The 20087-nt window shown below is 48.8% G+C and overlaps 1 long non-coding RNA gene and 1 other non-coding gene across 2 annotated transcripts in view; both read right to left on the bottom strand.

The window, feature by feature from the left end:
- The window catches only part of LOC127041354 (uncharacterized), a 116803-nt gene that overhangs the window by 25932 nt on the left and 70784 nt on the right, over window positions 1-20087 (bottom strand). The gene's annotated exons all lie outside the window — the stretch shown is intronic.
- Window positions 3932-4003, bottom strand: TRNAG-UCC (transfer RNA glycine (anticodon UCC)). Its single transcript has one exon. It is a non-coding gene; the product is annotated as a tRNA-Gly (tRNA).

Below are 20087 nucleotides of genomic sequence, written 5' to 3'. Positions count from 1 at the left end.
AAAGTTTCTGGGAGCTGCAGCAAACTGCTGCATGACAACTTGGTGAGCAAATGCAGGGCTGCCTGCACAGGGTCATCCTCAGCAGAGGTCAGGGGGTTCCTTATTGGTCCCATGGTGTAAGGGCCAGCACTTGGGACTTTGAATCCTGCAATCTGACCTGAAATCTCAATAGGCTCTGTGAACAATTCCTTCGCCACAAACCCTGCTGGGACTTCCAAGGCTCTACTTTGCTTTCTCAAATGCCATGAAAGCCTGTCTTTTGCCCGCTAGCTGTTGTGACTTGAGCACAAGAGGGGACGTTTGATTCAGAAGCCTGGCCATGCCTGGAGTCCTGTAGGTAGGGATGCGAGCTGCATTTCCTCTGAGTCCTGAAGCTGGGCTGCAGCCTGGCCTAGGAGGCAGCCCTATTGGTTGACCTACTGGCCCAAAGTCACTTGGGCGGTGTTGGTGTTCCCCAGGAATGCTGAAGGGTCTAAGGAAGGGAGGCTTAATACTCCTTCCTATCAGTCAGGGTGGAAGAAGAGGGCTGCAAGAGTGGGTAGGTTGATGGCTGGGCATTCGGTTGGGGACGAGGTGGGAAACGCAAACTGGAAGAAATGGTTGCAGGCCTGTGAGGAATGGTTTGGCAAGTGTGTAAGTGGACTTTGTCATTACCTACAAGGTTGTCATGCTCAAGACCCATCTGTGGGGAATTTCCTCAGCCATGTATTTCCCCCTGCTCCACGAGTTCTGCTGAGACTGAACACGATGGCCTTCCACTTCTTGTGGGGCAATAGGACGTCCCTACCTAGTCAGGAGAAGTGTGGCTTTTCTGCTGTATTAGAAGGGGGGTTGGGCCTGCTGGGCTTTGAAGCCTTGTACAGCTCTACTTTTTTGTGTTTCAATTTTCAGTGGGTGGCTGAGCTGGAGGGCAGGTCAGTCCCAAGGGGAATGGTGGGGCAACCACAAAGAACCCAACTGACTTTTCCGATATGGTTGTATTTTTTTTACCCCACCCGGTGCAGCACTGGGTATGGGATGGCTGATGGTGGGGGAAGGGGGAGCCCCCCTCAGTGTTCTTCTATTCCCACCTTACACCCTACACAATTTTCAGTGGCTGGCTAGGTGGAAGGTGCTTGCAGGATGGATTCATCCACCACAGTGGCCACCCTCACAGCAGCAGCGGCCATAGGAGCAAGGCCCCCCCCACTTTGGCTCAGTCTGAACAGAGGTCAATGTACCACTGGGTGAGACAGGCCAATTTTAGGGAGCTTCCTCTGATGGTGACCAACTGTCCATAGAACTTACTGACAGGAGCTTTCAAGTATTTGCAAATATGCATGGCCGGCATGTGCAGAGCAAAGGCGGCCCAGGGCACTGTGTCAGGCTCTGGCACCGCTTGAGACAGTGGACCATCTTCAGCCACCAGGTGACCCAGGATCTAAGGCAGGAATAGGGTGAGGAAGAAAGTCAAGCTGAGCAAGGCAGGCAAAAATTCATCTCGCCTTTGTGGGTGCTTGCAATGATGCCCTTTTTGTGTGCCAGGGCTGACAAAAACATCCAGACAGAGAAGCAGTAGGCAAAAAAAGCAGTTGGGGTATTCTATCTGCTATCCAAGATCAATAAACCTGGAAATCCTGGATGCCCCATCATTTCAGGCAATGGCACCCTGACAGAAGGATTGTCTGGCTGTGTAGACTACCTTCTCAGGCCCTATGCTACCAGCACTCCCAGCTATCTTTGAGATGCCACTGACTTCCTGAGGAAACTACAATCCATTGGTGATCTTCCAGAAAACACGATCCTGGCCACTATGGAGGTAGAAGCCCTCTTCACCAAAGTTCCACAGAAAGATGGACTACAAGGGAAATAAAAACAACCCAGGAAACTACAGTCCAGTTAGTTTAACTTCTGTGCCAGGGAAGATAATGGAGCAGATAATTAAAGAAATCATCTGCAAACACTTGGAAGGTGGTAAGGTGATAGGGAATAGCCAGCATGGATTTGTAAAGAACAAATCGTGTCAGACTAATCTGATAGCATTCTTTGATATGGCTCCTAGCTCCTACTGGCCTGTCTATGCTGTTGTAGGAGCAGCAGTAATTTCTATGCTATGTATAACCTGTATGCTCAATAGGTGTGCTATACTTCCCTCCCTCCTGCTTTTGTCTCCTCTCCCTCTCTGAATACCTGTGAAGTGGTTTTCCCTCTCCCCCTCCTGGAATGCTTGTGGGTTGAATGGGCTGGTTGACTAGTTAGAAGAGCTCCCAGGTAGACAAGATGACTGGGACACTAATTAGGCAGCATTCACACACCCAGAGCATGGACAATGCCCAAAGTGGAGCGTGACCAACCAGATGCAGCCAAGTCATCTCTAGTCGCAGGCCATTAGGTGCAGTTCCTTAAAAGGGGAAGGGGCAATGTGCTCAGGAGTCACTCACAAGCTTGTACCTCCAGTGAATGCCCTTTGCCTGGACCACCTGGCCAGTGGTTCTCTGCGTTGTATTTCATTGTGCCTCCGAAAGACATACTTTCCTCGTGCCGTCCATAGCTGCACTGTGGGACACTTACCTTGCAGAATCCAGACATCTCCAGTGCTGTGCCTGTCCTGGGAGCATGAGTATGCAAGTGTGAGTGTGACACCCCCGCTTCTTCTTTTGAACTTAGCTATCAGATAATAAATGTGCTGCTTTCTGCCAAACTCTGGTGGGTCATTAGTCCTCCCTACACTTACTAGCTGGCCCAATTTTGGGTAACAGCTGCGATAAATCAACCCCTGCAGGACAGAGGGTGATGAAATGAGCTGGGAAAAAGCCTTAGCATCAGCAGGTGAAAGCTAGAGGACCTTGGCCAGTCACCTTTTGAAGCCTTGTGGCTTGGTCTCCTCTGCCCTTGGAGATTGGCCTATGGCAGTGGGCTCTTCCTGTTGGCTTCCTTTGTGTGACTTGCCAAAGGAGGGAATGAGGCAGGAATGGGGAAAAAGAGGAAAGTCTAGCTGAGGAAGGCAGGGCAGAAGCTAAGCCCATTTGTTCTGCAAAGCCTGAAAAGCCTGGGGAGGTGCGCTTGGCTGCTGGGAGATAGAATCCTGTGCCTACCTCTTGGCTTCCCAGGAATGGCTACTTGCATCCCAGGAGAAGAAGGATGGTTCTGGGTGAAAGGAAAACAAGCAAAGCTCTGGGAGGAAATTTGGGTGTGAGATGCAGGCTCTGCGCTGGGGGAGCGGGTTCGGGTGCAGGAGGGGTGGCGCTTACTCCGGGCACTGCATCTCCCAAAGTGACTGGTACACACAACCCTGGGGAGCAGGTCCTAGGTGGGCTGTGCCAGGGGGTCTCTGTGTGCCACTGCCTGCAGGCGCTGCCCCCAGAGCTCCCGTTGGCTGCAGTTCCTGGCCAATGGGGGCTGCGGAGTTGGTACATGGGGCAGGGGCAATGAATGGAGACACTCCCCCTCGCCCCAGGGGATGCCGGGACATGCTGGCAATTTCTGGGAGTGACACGGAGGAACAGAGGCAGAGTGGGGAGGGAGCCACTTTAGTGCTGCTGGCACATCTCTGCACATCCATTAGAGGAGGGGGGCAGAGGTCGTCCATGTGCTGCCTGGGGTAGGGGCAGTGCACAGAGCTGCCTCCCCTCCTGGGTCTATTACAGGACGGGAGGGGGGTCTTTTGGCCTGCAAGGTGCAGCAGGTCGGACTAGATGATCACATTGGTCCTTTCTGACCTTAAAGGCTCTGAGTCTAAAAGTGAGAGGGAAGTAAAGGAAGTTTTTAAAAAAAGTAAACCAAACATGTTAATACCAGGATAACTCCACCTGCTCATTGTCTAGTCCCACCCCTTTCTTCCTCCATTGTGTGTTGAATAACCTGCAGAACATTGATTCTCTCATTCCATTGATAAACTGATACAATGTGACTGAAAGTAAATTAGTTCTCACCAGAGGAAACATCACACCACTGCATTGGCTGGGAATTGAACCCAGGTCAACTGCTTGGAAGGCAGCTATGCTCACCACTATACCACCAATGCCTCTGGTGAAAGCACCACTTATGCTTGCCCAACGAGGCTAGACAAGCATTGAGGAGATTTTTAGCCTATTAAAATGAACTGGATTCTCATCACTAAAAAAAACACCTCCATCTTCACTTGGGTTTGAACCATCAGCATTTCAATTAGCCATCAAAGTTGTTAATCACAGGGTATGTCTACACTATGGGATTATTCTGATTTTACAGAAACCAGTTTTTGGAAACAGATTGTATAAAGTCGAGTGCATGCGGACACACTAAGCACATTAGTTGAGCGGTGTGCGTCCATATACCGAGGCTACTGTCAATTTCCGGAGTGTTGCACTGTAGATAGCTATCCCATAGCTCATAGACTCATAGACTCATAGACTCTAGGACTGGAAGGGACCTCGAGAGGTCATCGAGTCCAGTCCCCTGCCCTCATGGCAGGACCAAATACTGTCTAGACCATCCCTGATAGACATTTATCTAACCTACTCTTAAATATCTCCAGAGATGGAGATTCCACAACTTCCCTAGGCAATCTATTCCAATGTTTAACTGCCCTGACAGTTAGGAACTTTTTCCTAATGTCCAACCTAAATCTCCCTTGCTGCAGTTTAAGCCCATTGCTTCTTGTTCTATCATTGGAGGCTAAGGTGAACAAGTTTTCTCCCTCCTCCTGATGACACCCTTTTAGATACCTGAAAACTGCTATCATGTCCCCTCTCAGTCTTCTCTTTTCCAAACTAAACAAACCCAATTCCTTCAGCCTTCCTTCATAGGTCATGTTCTCAAGACCTTTAATCATTCTTGTTGCTCTTCTCTGGACCCTCTCCAATTTCTCCACATCTTTCTTGAAATGCGGTGCCCAGAACTGGACACAATACTCCAGTTGAGGCCTAACCAGCGCAGAGTAAAGCGGAAGAATGACTTCTCGTGTCTTGTTTACAACACACCTGTTAATGCATCCCAGAATCACGTTTGCTTTTTTTGCAACAGTATCACACTGTTGACTCATATTAAGCTTGTGGTCCACTATGACCCCTAGATCTCTTTCTGCCATACTCCTTCCTAGACAGTCTCCTCCCATTCTGTATGTGTGAAACTGATTGTTCCTTCCTAAGTGGAGCACTTTGCATTTATCTTTATTGAACTTCATCCTGTTTACCTCAGACCATTTCTCCAACTTGTCCAGATCATTTTGAATTTTGACCCTGTCCTCCAAAGCAGTTGCAATCCCTCCCAGTTTGGTATCATCTGCAAACTTAATAAGCGTACTTTCTATGCCAACATCTAAATCGTTGATGAAGATATTGAACAGAACCGGTCCCAAAACAGAACCCTGCGGAACCCCACTTGTTATACCTTTCCAGCAGGATTGGGAGCCATTAACAACTACTCTCTGAGTACGGTTATCCAGCCAGTTATGCACCCACCTTATAGTAGCCCCATCTAAATTGTACTTTCCTAGCTTATCTATAAGAATATCATGCGAGACTGTATCAAATGCCTTACTGAAGTCTAGATATATCACATCCACCGCTTCTCCCTTATCCACAAGGCTCGTTATCCTATCAAAGAATGTTATCAGATTAGTTTGACATGATTTGTTCTTTACAAATCCATGCTGGCTATTCCCTATCACCTTACCACCTTCCAAGTGTTTGCAGATGATTTCTTTGATTACCTGCTCCATTATCTTCCCTGGCACAGAAGTTAAACTAACTGGTCTGTAGTTTCCTGGGTTGTTTTTATTTCCCTTTTTATAGATGGGCACTATATTTGCCCCCTTCCAGTCTTCTGGAATCTCCCCCGTCTCCCATGATTTCCCAAAGATAATAGCTAGAGGCTCAGATACCTCTTCTATTAACTCCTTCAGTATTCTAGGATGCATTTCATCAGGCCCTGGTGACTTGCAGGCATCTAACTTTTCTAAGTGATTTTTTACTTGCTCTTTGCTTATTTTCTCTTCTAAATCTACCCTCTTCCCGTAAGCATTCACTATACTAGACATGCCTTCAGACTTCTCAGTGAAGACCGAAACAAAGAAGTCATTAAGCATCTCTGCCATTTCCAAGTCTCCCGTTACTGTTACCCCCTCCTCATTGAGCAGTGGGCCTACCCTGTCCTTAGTCTTCCTCTTGCTTCGAATGTATTGATAAAAAGTCTTCTTGTTTCCCTTTATTCCCATAGCTAGTTTGAGTTCATTTTGTGCCTTTGCTTTTCTAATCTTGCCTCTGCATTCCTGTGTTATTTGCCTATATTCATCCTTCGTGATCTGCCCTAGTTTCCATTTTTTATATGACGCCTTTTTATTTTGTAGGTCACGCAAGATCTCAAGGGTAAGCCAAGGTGGTCTTTTGCCACATTTTCTATCTTTCCTAACCATCGGAATAACTTGCTTTTGGGCCCTTAATAGCGTCCCTTTGAAAAACTGCCAACTTTCCTCAGTTGTTTTTCCCCTCAGTCTTAATTCCCATGGGACCTTGCCTATCAGCTCTCTGAGCTTACCAAAATCCGCCTTCCTGAAATCCATTGTCTCTATTCTGCTGTACTCCCTTCTACCCTTACTTAGAATTGCAAATTCTATGATTTCATGATCACTTTCACCCAAGCTTCCTTCTACTTTCAAATTCTCAACAAGTTCCTCCCTATTTGTTAAAATCAAGTCTAGAACAGCTTCCCCCCTAGTAGCTTTTTCAACTTTCTGAAATAAAAAGTTGTCTGCAATGCAGTCCAGGAACTTATTGGATAGTCTGTGCCCCGCGGTGTTATTGTCCCAACATATATCTGGATAGTTGAAGTCCCCCATCACCACCAAATCTTGGGCTTTGGATGATTTTGTTAGTTGTTTGAAAAAAGCCTCATCCACCTCTTCCGCCTGATTAGGTGGCCTGTAGTAGACTCCCAGCACGACATCACATGTGTTTTTTACCCCTTTTAGCCTAACCCAGAGACTCTCCACCCTTCTGTCTCCTATGTCCATCTCCACCTCAGTCCAAGTGTGTACATTTTTAATATATAAGGCAACACCTCCTCCCTTTTTCCCCTGTCTATCCTTCCTGAGCAAACTATACCCATCCACACCAACATTCCAGTCGTGTGTATTATCCCACCAAGTTTCAGTAATGCCAATAATGTCATAGTTGTATTTGTTTATTAGCACTTCCAGTTCTTCCTGCTTATTACCCATACTTCTTGCATTTGTATAAAGGCATCTAAGATACTGGTTTGATTTTGCCTCCCAGCTTTGCCCTGACCCTCCTTCCTCTCTGCCATTATAGCCCGTGCTCCCTCCTGCTTCCAACCCATCTCCCAGGTCTTGTTCCCCACTTTCCTGTGGGCTTTGCTCACCTGTCCCCGTCGAACCTAGTTTAAAGCCCTCCTTACCAGGTTAGCCAGTCTGTGCGCGAATAAGGCCTTTCCTCTCTTCGAAAGGTGAACGCCATCTGTTCCTAGCAGTCCTTCCTCAAGTAGCATCCCGTGGTCGAGGAAGCCAAAGCCCTCCTGGCGACACCATCTTCGCAGCCAGGCATTCACCTCCACAATGCATCTGTCTCTGCCCGGACCCCTACCTTCAACAGGAAGAATCGAAGAGAATACCACCTGCGCTCCAAACTCCTTAACCCGTACTCCCAGAGCCCTGTAGTCACTCTTGATCTGCTCAGCATCACACCTCGCAGTATCATTTGTGCCCACATGGATGAGTAGCATGGGATAGTAGTCAGAAGGCCGGATAATCCTCGACAAAGCCTCTGTAACGTCTCGGATACGGGCCCCTGGCAGGCAGCATACCTCCCGGGATGAACGGTCAGGGCGACAGATGGGTGTCTCCGTCCCCCTCAGCAGAGAGTCTCCAACCACCACCACCCTACGTTTCTTATCAGTGGTGGCAGCAGACCTCCCAGCCTTAGGGGTACGAGGCTTCACCCCCTTAACTGTTGGGGGTGATTTCTTCTCTCCTGTGTCTTTTACCAGAACAGGAGGGTTCGCAGCAGTGGTGGAGCACTGCCCGCTGCTAGAAGTAACCAGCTGGCTGTGTCCACCCTGAGCCTCCTCCTCCACTGGTGTGTCAGGTACACCCTGAGGCATCTCCTCTTCCACTGCAGTGTCAGTAGTCCCGTCAACTGGGACAGCACCATCAGCTGTCTCCACATGGATACTGTCCAGGAATTGCTCATGGATATAGATGTTCCTCAGCCAGGCCACCTCCTCCTGTAGCTCTCCCACCTGCTGCCTGAGAGATTCCACCAGTAGGCACCTTTCACATTGGATGCCACCCCCAGCCTGGATATCAGTAAGTGGAAATTGCGAATTACAGTCTTTGCAAGCCCACACCAGAATCTGGGTAAAAGCATCCATGCTTTGGTGCTCTGTCTGGCTACAGGCGCAGGTGGAGGAGACAGAAGCAGTGCTGGCACAGGTGTTACGGGTCCTCCTCACCATTTTAAGCCTCCCTCTGTCAAAGTCTCAAATTCCTGTCTACAGCTCTCTGTCCGCTCCTCTTTGCTGTGAACAGAAAGGTTTTCGATGTGGCTCAGGTTATGGGTTCAAGGGACCAATGGGTCACAGATGAGACCGACGAGGGACCCCCCCTCCCTTCCTACTCCCCTTGCAAAACTCCCTGTTAGCAGCTCCTGTTCGCTAAGCTCCCTGGTCGCTTGTGCGCAGCTTTATAAAGCCCTGGCCTGAGTGAATGCCCCGCCCACTGGTTAAGGCTCAGCCAATTACCAGAGGCTTCTAGCTTTCAAACCTTCCTAGTAGCTCCACCTCCAACTGCCAGCTACAGCACACGGTCCTTCAAACAAACAAACCAAACAGACTGACAAACACAAGCTCAGCACACAGCAAGTAACCCCCAAACACACACACAAACCCAAACACTGCAGACAGTCACTTACCCCACAGATGCTGTCTGTGCTCCTCCTTCACCTGGAGAACTCCCTTGCAAAACTCCCTGTTAGCAGCTCCTGTTCGCTAAGCTATCCCATAGTTTCTGCAGTCTCTCCCACCCATTGGAATTCTGGGTTGAGGTCCCAATGCCTGATGGGGCAAAAACAGTGTAGTGGGTGATTCTGGGTAAATGTCGTCACTCAGCCCTTCCTCCTTGAAAGCAATGGCAGACAATCATTTTGCTCCCTTTTCCTTGGTTTGCCTGGGCAGACGCCATAGCACGGCAACCATGGAGCCCGTTCAGCCTTTTTTCACCGTCACCATATGACTACTGGATAGTGCTGACAGACGCAGTACTGCAGCATTACACAACAGCATCCCGTTGCCTTTTCAAGTTAGCAAAGATGGTTACCAGCCATAACGTCCCGTCTGCTGCTTTGCAAGTTGACAATGACAGTTACCAGTTATACTGTACGCTGCTGTCATGGGTGCTCCTGGCCGGCCTCGGTGAGACTGGCCATGGGCGCATGGACAAAAATGGGAATGACTCCCCAGGTCCATTCCCTTCTTTGAGTTTTGTCTAAAGGGAGAGTCAGTCCTGTCTAGACTATCAGGCAAGCTTGCTAAAGAACCAGAGAGGCAAACGTCCGCTCTAGGTCAGAGCCCCAGACATCCCGCAGAAATGATGAGCTGCATGCCATTCCAGGGGGTGCCCCTGCAACAACCCCACCCTTTGCTTCCCTCCTCCTCCACCCCTCCTGGGCTACTGTGGCAGTGTCCCCTTGTTTGTGTGATGAAGTAATAAAGAATGCATTAATTTGAAACAACACTGACTTTATTGCCTCTGCAAGCAGAGCTCAAAGGAGGCCAATACTGCTGAATTGCGGCCACACTAACCCTAATCCAACATGGCAAGTACCGATTTCAGCAATACTCCCCTAGTCGGGGAGGAGTACAGATATCGGTATTAAGAGCCCTTTATATCGATATAAAGGGCTTCATTGTGTGGATGGGTGCAGGGTTAATATGATTTAATGCTGCTAAATTAGATATAAACTTGTAGTGTTGACCAGGCCAGAGAGAGCAGCAGGTTTTCCCTACTGTTTCCCACTCTTATTTTCTTGACTAGTTCTCCTCTGCACCAAGTTGCTCTTTCTCTTTGTGAGTCTGGCAAGCTCAGTTGGCAGAGCATCCGACTTTTAATCTGAAGGTCCAGGGGTCAAGTCCCTGGTCAAGTGATAAACTGTTCCCCAAGATCTTAAACTGTCTCTCTGGAGTCTTCTTTAACATTATTTTTTCTCTTTTCTCAGAAGGGCCTTTTTGTGTGTGGGTTTGAAGGGGCAACTTCCTGACAGCCCCTCTGTCCTTGCAACCTGGAAGAATAAAGGCCACTGGGCATATAGCATGTTCCTTCCCTGCACACACACACACACAAACACACAGAATATCCCTAGGAATTAGAATCACCTGCTGCTTTCCCCTTTCCTGCTGAATCCCCAAACAAGGATGCTCTTCAGCTTAAACCCATGTCCCCTCTTTTCCCAGTGCCCCTCAATCCCAGCCCTCAGTCCCTCCTATGCACACTGCTCCTCACTCCCAACCAGAGCCTGCTCCTCTTCACCCTTCTCCTCTGTCCCTAACCACAGCCCTCTCCTATTCCCAATGCCCCTCAATCCCAACCCACAGGCCCCTCCTCCTCATGCTGCTCCTCAATCCCAACTCATAGGTCCCTCCTATTCCCGGTGCCCCTAAATCCCAACCCACAGCTCCCTGCTTCCCTCCAGTAGCAGGTGCTTCAGACTCCCTCAGGAAGATTTTCTTGCAAGGTTTCGTATATGAGTCTGCATGTGGATTTTACAGTATGTTGGAAATATGTTGGATTGCTTGCTGAAATGATCACTTTTGCCTGGTGTTGGATTCCCAGCCTCCTTGTTATTGGGGCAGGACAAATAAAGCGTTGTTATCCTTGTTGTGTAAATTGAGGGCAGCACAACTGAGCTCGGTAGACCCCGACTGAGGGATTCACCCTTAATTCAATAGCACTTGCTAGGCAGGGGACAGGGGTTCGAAAGCCAAATGGGCCCGCGCCTGGGTCCTAATATTAAAATTTAGAGGTTAGATCAGTGTTAGGACAGGGTGGCTGTGGAGGAATGCGTGAGTCCCTAGACAACATAGTGAGTATAGTGTCTTCTTATTTTCCCCCCTTTCCACCCAGTATGGCAGGTGAAACCATTTAACCTTTTTATTACTGACCTTGGCACAAAAAGCGGGAATGTGCTAATAAAGTCTGCGGATGACACAAAGCTGGGGGGTATTGCTAACACGGAGAAGAACCAGGATATCATACAGGAAGATCTGGATGACCTTGTAAACTGGAGTAACAGTAATAGGATGAAATTTAATAGTGAAAAGTGCAAGGTCATGCACTTAGGAATTAATAATAAGAACTTTAGATATACATTGGGACACATCAGTTGGAAGCAACAGAGGAGAAGAAGGACCTTGGGGTATTGGTTGATCACAGGATGACTATGAGCACCCAATGTGATATGGCCGTTAAAAAAGCTAATGTGGTTTTAGGATGCATCAGGCGAGGTATTTCCAGCAAAGATAAGGAGGTGTTAGTACCGTTATATAAGGCACTGGTGAGACCCCACCTGGAATACAGTGTGCAGTTCTGGTCTCCCATATTTAAGAAGGATGAATTCAAACTGGAACAGGTTCAGAGAAGGGCTACTAGGATGATCCGAAGAATGGAAAACCTGTCATATGAAAGGAGACTCAAAGAGCTTGGCTTGTTTAGCCTAGCCAAAAGAAGGCTGAGGGGGGATATGCTTACTCTTCATAAATATATCAGAGGGATTAATATTATGGAGGGAGAGAAATTATTTAAGCTTAGTACCAATGTAGATACAAGAACAAATGGGTATAAACTGGACACTAGGAAGTTTAGACTTGAAATTAGAAGAAGGTTTCTAACCATTAGAGGAGTGAAGTTCTGGAACAGCCTTCAAAGGGGAGTAGTGGGGGCAAAAGACATATCTGGCTTTAAGACTAAGCTTGATAAGTTTATGGAAGGGATGGTATGATGGGATAACCTAATTTTGGCAATTGATCTTTGATTATCAGCAGATAAGTGTGCCCGTTGGTAGGTGATGGGATGTTGGATGGAATGGGATCTGGGTTACTGTAGAAAATTCTTTTCTCAGTGCTGGCTGGTGAGTCTTGCCCACATGCTCAGGGTTTAGCTGATCGCCATATTTGGGGTCGGGAAGGAATTTTCCTCTGGGGCAGATTGGCAGAGGCCCTGGAGGTTTTTCGCCTTCCTCTGCAGCATGGGGCATGGGTCACTTGCTGGTGGATTCTCTGCAGCTTGAGGTCTTCAAACACAATTTGAAGACTTCAATAACTCAGGCATAGGTTAGGGGTTTGTTATAGAAGTGGATGGGTAGGGTTCTGTGGCCTGCTTTGTGCCGGGGGTTGGACTAGATGATCACATTGGTCCCTTCTGACCTAGAATCTATAAGTCTATGAGTCTATGAGTCAACTCTAGAGAGGCATCTATGGGCTTGCACTGACTAAGGACAACAGCTGTGAGTGGGGTGCAGAGAGGGGATGGCTCATGTTAAAGGACTTTTGGTTGCTGGACTTATGAACCGTAGGGAGAAGGACACTGCCCAGCTTATTTGTGGGTGGGTCTTTTCCTCGTGGTTTATGTTTATGCGTTGGGGCTGCTGACATGACTTCTGCTAACCCTGGGCTTACACTGCAATGCAGACATACCCTGAGAGGGCATCTATAACGTAATAAAAGCAGTGTGGCCCAGCTGGCCTGGATCATCTGAGTTGGACTCCTGGGGCTCAGGTTGTGAGGCTAAAAACTGCAGTGTAGACATTTAGGCTCAGACTGGAGCCCATGTTAGAAGACCCTCACCCCTTGTGGGGTCTCGGAGGCTGGGCTCAAGCCCAAGTGTCTACACTGTAATTTTATAACCCTGTAGCAAAAGCCTCACAAGCCTGAATCAACTGACCCAGGGTTTGAGAATAGTGACTTGGGTGTGTTTATGACAGTGCAGACATAATGCTACCCTATGTCCACGTTGCAATGAAACATCCAGGGCTGCCCAATGCCAGCTCAGGCTCCCGAGGCTTTGGCCGTGGGGTGGTAAATTTGCAGTGTAGATGTCTCAGCTCAGGCTCAATACTGGGCTCTGGGCCCCCTCAAAGTTGGGAGAGAGTTTAGCAAGCAAAAAAGGTAAAACCGCAATGAAGTATTACCCTGGACTCAATGGCATTTCTCCATTGGTCTGTCTGCTTTGGGGCAGGGACAATAGCACATCCTGCTGCATTCATTATTTCATAGGGTGGTTTAGGATTTTCATTCTCAGACACTGGGCACAAAGCAGGACTCAACCTTCGGCATAAACTAGGTGAGCTGCCCACAGATTCTGGCAGGCACAATGAGCATTTGGTGTGAGAGCTCAGACCTGCCCCTGTCCCAGAGGGAGGGGGTCATCTATGAGGGGACTGGACCACTGACCTACCAGCTCTTAACTCCCAAACGTTCAGTAACTCTGTTATCAGTGCCTGTATGTGTAATTTAAACCATAAGGAAACCCACACTGGGCTAGACCAAAAGGACCAAAGTCCTTCTGACAAAAGCCAAGAGCAGGTGCTCCAAAAGCCACTCAACAGGGCACCACTGGCAGTTGTTATCCCTGCCTCAAAAGCAGACAGACCAATGGAGAACTGCCCTGAGTCCAGGGTAATACTTCCCTGCGGTTTTACCATTTCCACTTGCTAAACTCCCTCCCAAACTTCTGGGCTCCTAGACCTATCCTAGTGTTATGTCTACACTATGATTAAAACACCCAGGTCACCTGTCTCAAAGCCCAGGTCAGCTGACTCAGGGTTATGGGACTTGGACTGCAAGACTATAAAATTACAGTGCAGACATATGGACTCAAAGCCAACCTCTGAGACCCCACAAGGGGTGAGGGTTTCTGAACCCAGGCTTCAGTGTGAACACAAATATCTGCACCACAGTTTTTAGCCTCTCAGCTTTAGCTCCATGAGCCCAAGTCAGATGACCCAGGTCAGCCATGCTGGCATCTTTATCCCGGGAGAGATGGATTCTAAGGGTACGTTCCCATTGCAATGGAAGCCCAGGTGTGGCACGCTGTGCTTAAAGCGGCACCCTGCAAACCCCATATTCACCACTCTCATATAGTGATGATATGTTTTCAACAAAGTCTGCCCGGTGAGGGATCATTTTAAAAATCTTGAACTGTTCATCTGTTGAACCTTAATGTCTTCTTGCATTCTATGGGCTCACATTGGTTTGGGACGTTATGAAGTTTGCTTTGTGTGCATTACAGAAATATGTTATGAGGTTGGGAAATGCCCCCCACCAGCCTTTCAGGTGCAAAAATGGAGGAGCCAGACTCACTGCTGGCCCATTAAAGGTGGCTACAGAGACATCATGACTTGGCATCTCTCCCCCACAACTCAACAGCTGGAAATACACCTGGATGACAAAACTGATTCATAAATCAGAAGATAATAATACGTTCAAACCAAAGTCCCCAAATAGCTAGTATTGGTTTTTCAGCAGAAAATTTTCAGTTTGGGGAATTTTGTTATCGCAGTCAGACCTTGCCAAGACAAAATGTTTTGAGTTGCCTCCTTCAGAACAGCTTGGCCTAGGCACTCTAGCTGTGGGTCACTGTCATGGCCTTGCTGAGAACTGGGGTATTTTAATAATTTTGGGAGGTCCCAGGGTGTTTGGGGGAGATTATGAGGCTGTTACCTTTTGAGATAAAAACTAAAAACTAAGACATACAGGACTAGATAATTTTTTTTTAGAAATCTGAGATTTAGATGCTTTATTTAAAGCAAGGGGGTTTCTGAGCAGGTTATTGTTTTCAGGAAGCAACATTGTTTGAACTGTCATTGTACCAAAGGGGGAGATAGTTGTCTATAAAGAAGGGGTGAAGACTAAATGCATCTGATGAGGATGGTATTCAATCCCATGCATGCAGAGCACAATGGATTAGCAGTCTATCACTGTAACCACTCAGCCACCTCATCTGAGCTGTCAGGAAAGGGACAGGAGGAGAAATCTAAGGCCAGCAGAGATAGGGACACTAAGGTGTTTTTAAATACTAAGCGGAAGCAGGGGCTGAATGAGCTCCCCCCTCACACCTACTGACCAGCTGTGGGAAAGGCTTCAGGAACAAACCATGTTTGCATAGTCACACCTGCTCTGCCTAGGTATGCAGCATGATGGGGCCGCTTCCCCAAAATGACCGGTTTTGGCTGGTGGCGGGTTACAAATCACTTTAGCACTGAGTGGTATGAAATGTTATTATCCTTCCTGCATGAGTGAAAGGCAGCAGAACATACCTAGTCCATCCTGATGGAGGGGTAGGTGGGTGAGGAATAGATTTTATTGGACTGCATAGAAGTGATTGAGGACATCATCCTAAACCAGTTGTCCCCAAACATTTCACACTGTGCCCTATTATCCATGGCTGTGGCCCCTCGGAAGCCACAGTTGAGAACCGAGGTTGGGAGGGGGGCTGTTGCTTGCTGGGGAGAGAGGTGTGGACAGGGGTAAGGAGGTTGAGGCCGGGCTGGAAGTCAGGGGCCCAGGCTGAGGGTGGGGTTGGGGAAGAGCTGGGATAGAATGGGGTTGAGTGTTGTTCCCTCCATGGGGGCTGGCTCAGGCCCTGAGGTGCCTCCATGAAATTTCCTCTGTGTCCCCCTAGGAGTCATGCCCCACATTTTGGGGACCACTGAACCCTACTCGCTAATCAGGGGCTAGTGATGCCAAGGCCCAGGGAAAGGGAGAACAAGTGCAGGGGTCCCAGCACCAGAACCATGCCCCCCCCACTTCTGTCTGTGGCTCCTCCCCCTTCCGCACCTTCCACCCATGGCCCCGTCCACTGTCACCTCTGTTCCACCACTTCCCCCAGTAGCCCCACCCTGTCACTCCTTTACCCCTGCCCTGCTGTGGCCCCGAGACCAGAGAAGCTCTGTGCCCCTGCTGCAGCCCCCGGGCCGTAGCACGGAGTGAGAGCTCCTCCACCCCTGGGGCTGACCTAGGGGAGACTTTTCCAGGGGGGCCTAATTTCTCCAGGGCCCCTAGTCATGGGCTCCACTGTCCCTGAGCCTCCATTATGAGCTGCCCAGGCTACCACTGCTCAGTGTGTGGCCAGTCTCCCTGTGTTCTCTGCTCTTTGTGCTGGGGAGCCTGGCCGGCCTTAGGGGTGGGGCCCCCGGCAGGGAGTCAAAAGGCACCGTGTGCCAGTGCAAAGGTGCTCACTGCTCTCCTCTGCCCCAGTGCTGCTCCGTAGCCCCATAGAGGGTTGGGAGGGAGCGAGGAGCAACACTATGTGCTCCATGTGTCCTGGTCACTTTCCCCACCTGGGCTGTGCTGTGAGGGGAGCATCAGAAGCTGCTGCTCTCTGCCCTCCCCTTATGCAGCCTGACTGAGGAAAGTGACCTGGATGCAGGGAGCTCGAATGATGTTGCTTCTCGCCCCCACAGCCCCTAGGGGTGCCCGTAGGAGCAGCGTTCCAGGGAGGAGCGGGTAGCAATGCCAGCTGCTCCATGCACACAGGTCACTGTCCTCAGGTGGGTGCAGGAGGGGGTGCAGGGGTTAGCGGTGAAGGGGATGCAGCAAAGGGGCAGTGACTGGTAGCACAGGAAGGGAGTGTGGGACTTAAGGGCAAAGGGGACACAGTGTAGGGGTTAGGGCACAGGAGGGGGCAGGAGTTAGGGGTGAAGGAGGTGCAAGGGTTGGGAGTGCAGGAGCTAGCAGTAAATGGGGAGGGGGATTGTCTAGGGGCAATGGGGAAGTGCTAAAGTACAAGTTTTGCCCAGGACACCATTTCCCCTAATGCTGATCCTTGATAACATTTCTTGCTGGGATGGGGAGGTGACATAACCTTAGTCCCAGATTTGGACCTTAGCGTCCAAAATATGGGGGTTAGCATGAAAACCTCCAAGCTTAGTTACCTGCTTGGACCTGGTACCTGCTGCCACCACCCAAAAATTTAGAGTGTTTTGGGGCACTCTGGTCCCTCTGAAAAACCTTCCCTGGGGACCCCAAGACCCAAATCCCTTGAGTCTCACAACAAAGGGAAATAATCCTTTTTCCCTTCCCCCCTCCAGGTGCTCCTGGAGAGATACACAGACACAAGCTCTGTGAATCCAAACAGAGTGAATCTCCCTCTCTGTTCCCAATCCTGGAAACAAAAAGTACTTTCCTATTCCCCCAGAGGGAATGTAAAATCAGGCTAGCAATCCAACACACAGATCTCCCCGATTCCTTCCTCCCACCAATTCCCTGGTGAGTACAGACTCAATTTCCCTGAAGTAAAGAAAAATTTCAACAGGTCTTAAAAGAAAGCTTTATATAAAAAGAAAGAAAAATACATACAAATGTTCTCTCTGTATTAAGATGATACAACACAGGGTCGATTGCTTAAAAGAATATTGAATAAACAGCCTTATTCAAAAAGAATACAAATCAAAGCACTCCAGCACTTATATTCATGCAAATACCAAAGAAAAGAAACCATATAACTTACTATCTGATCTCTTTGTCCTTACACTTAGAAACAGAAGATTAGAAAGTAGAACTACTTCTCCAAAGCTCAGAGAAAGCAGGCAGGCAGACAAAAACTCAGACACTCAATTCCCTCCACCCAAAGTTGAAAAAATCCGGTTTCCTGATTGGTCCTCTGGTCAGGTGCTTCAGGTGAAAGAGACATTAACCCTTAGCTATCTGTTTATGACACGCCCCCCAAATTGCAGACAGTGGGGAAGCTCACTGGCGGCGATTTCCTTCTAGAACTTGAAAATAAACAGATTAATACAACACATACACCTTTACATATACTCCTAAGTATATAACTAACAGACTTTTACATTTTAAGAACACTTTTTAACTACTGAATTCTGGGAAACTCTCACGGGAGAGTGCATCAGCTACTTTGTTAGAAGCTCCTGTGATGTGTTGAATTTCAAAATCAAAATCTTGGAGAGCTAAACTCCAACGAAGAAGTTTCTTGTTGTTCCCCTTGGCAGTATGAAGCCACTTTAGTGCAGCATGGTCAGTTTGTAGTTGGAACCGCCGTCCCCAAACATATGGGCGTAGCTTTTCCAGGGCATACACAATGGCATAGCATTCCTTTTCACTGACTGACCAGTGACTTTCCCTCTCAGACAGTTTCTTGCTGAGAAACACGACAGGATGGAAGTTGTGATCTGTTGCTTCCTGCATGAGCACTGCTCCTATACCACGCTCAGATGCATCCGTGGTTACTAGGAATGGCTTGTCAAAGTCCGGGGCCCTGAGCACAGGGTCAGACATGAGCATCGCCTTAAGCTGGGTAAAGGCCTTTTGACACTCATCAGTCCACTTAACGGCATTTGGCTGGGTCTTTTTGGTCAGGTCAGTCAATGCGGCAGCGATTTGGCTGTAGTGTGGTACAAATCGCCTGTAGTATCCGGCCAAGCCTAAGAAGGATTGGACCTGCTTCTTGGACCGTGGGACAGGCCACTTTTGGATAGCATCCACCTTGGCCTGTAGGGGGTTTATGGTTCCTCGACCCACCTGGTGCCCCAGGTAAGTCACTCTGTTTTGGCCTATTTGACACTTTTTGGCCTTAACAGTTAGTCCTGCCTGCCTGATGCGCTCAAAGACCTTTTCCAGGTGTAGTAGGTGTTCGGGCCAGGAGTCTGAAAAAATGGCCACATCATCGAGGTAGGCAACTGCAAATTCTCCCAGTCCAGCTAGTAGACCATCTACCAGCCTCTGGAAGGTGGCGGGTGCATTTCGAAGGCCGAAAGGAAGGACATTGAATTCATACACCCCCGCATGGGTGACGAATGCTGACCTCTCCTTGGCAGGTTCATCTAGCGGTACTTGCCAGTACCCCTTGGTTAAGTCTATTGTAGAGATGAACTGGGCACGTCCCAACTTCTCCAATAGCTCATCGGTACGTGGCATTGGATAGTTGTCCGGACGAGTTACAGCATTTAGCTTACGGTAGTCCACGCAAAAGCGTATTTCCCCATCTGGTTTGGGTACCAGAACCACTGGAGATGCCCATGCACTGGTAGATGGGCGGATTATACCCATCTGTAGCATGTTCTGGATCTCCCGTTCTATAGCAGCTTGGGCATGAGGAGACACTCGGTAGGGTGGGGTTCTGATTGGGTGAGCATTACCTGTATCAATGGAGTGGTGTGCCCGTTCAGTCCGTCCTGGGGTGGCTGAGAACAATGGGGCGAAGCTAGTGCACAGCTCCTTGATTTGTTGCCGCTGCAGACGTTTCAGGGTGGTTGAGAGGTTGACCTCTTCCACGCCACCGTCTTTTTTCCCGTCTTAGTAGACACCGTCAGGCCACTCAGCATCATCTCCCTGGACTGTAAACTGACAAACCTGTAAGTCTCTGGAATAGAAAGGCTTGAGAGAATTAACATGGTACACTTTAGGCTTTAGTGAGGAATTGGGAAATGCTATGAGGTAGTTTACAGCTCCCAGGCGCTCTTGGACCGTGAATGGCCCTTCCCATGATGCTTCCATCTTATGGGCCTGTTGCGCCTTCAAGACCATAACCTGGTCTCCTACCTTGAAGGAACGTTCTCTGGCATGTCTGTCATACCAGGCCTTTTGCTCTTCTTGAGCATCCTTTAGGTTCTCTCTAGCAAGGGCTAAAGAGTGTCGGAGGGTGCTTTGTAGGTTGCTTACAAAGTCCAGAATGTTAGTTCCTGGAGAAGGCGTAAACCCCTCCCATTGCTGCTTCACCAACTGTAATGGCCCCTTAACCTCGTGACCATACACAAGTTCAAACGGTGAAAACCCTAAACTGGGATGTGGTACAGCCCTGTAGGCAAACAGCAACTGCTGCAACACTAGGTCCCAATTATTGGAGAATTCGTTGATGAATTTTCGTATCATGGCCCCCAAAGTTCCATTGAACCTTTCCACCAGGCCATTGGTTTGATGGTGTTATGGGGTGGCAACCAAGTGATTCACCCCATGAGTTTCCCACAGTTTTTCCATGGTCCCTGCCAGGAAATTAGACCCTGAATCTGTAAGGATGTCAGAGGGCCAACCTACCCTGGCAAAGATGTCTGTTAGGGCCAGGCACACAGTGTTAGCCCTGGTGTTGCCTAGAGCTACTGCTTCTGGCC

This window comes from Gopherus flavomarginatus (genome assembly GCF_025201925.1).
Source record: "Gopherus flavomarginatus isolate rGopFla2 chromosome 13 unlocalized genomic scaffold, rGopFla2.mat.asm SUPER_13_unloc_2, whole genome shotgun sequence".
NCBI classification, from domain to species: domain Eukaryota; kingdom Metazoa; phylum Chordata; order Testudines; family Testudinidae; genus Gopherus; species Gopherus flavomarginatus.
The sequence above is the reverse complement of the archived record's forward strand: the minus strand, read 5'-3'. Positions and strand labels throughout refer to the sequence as shown.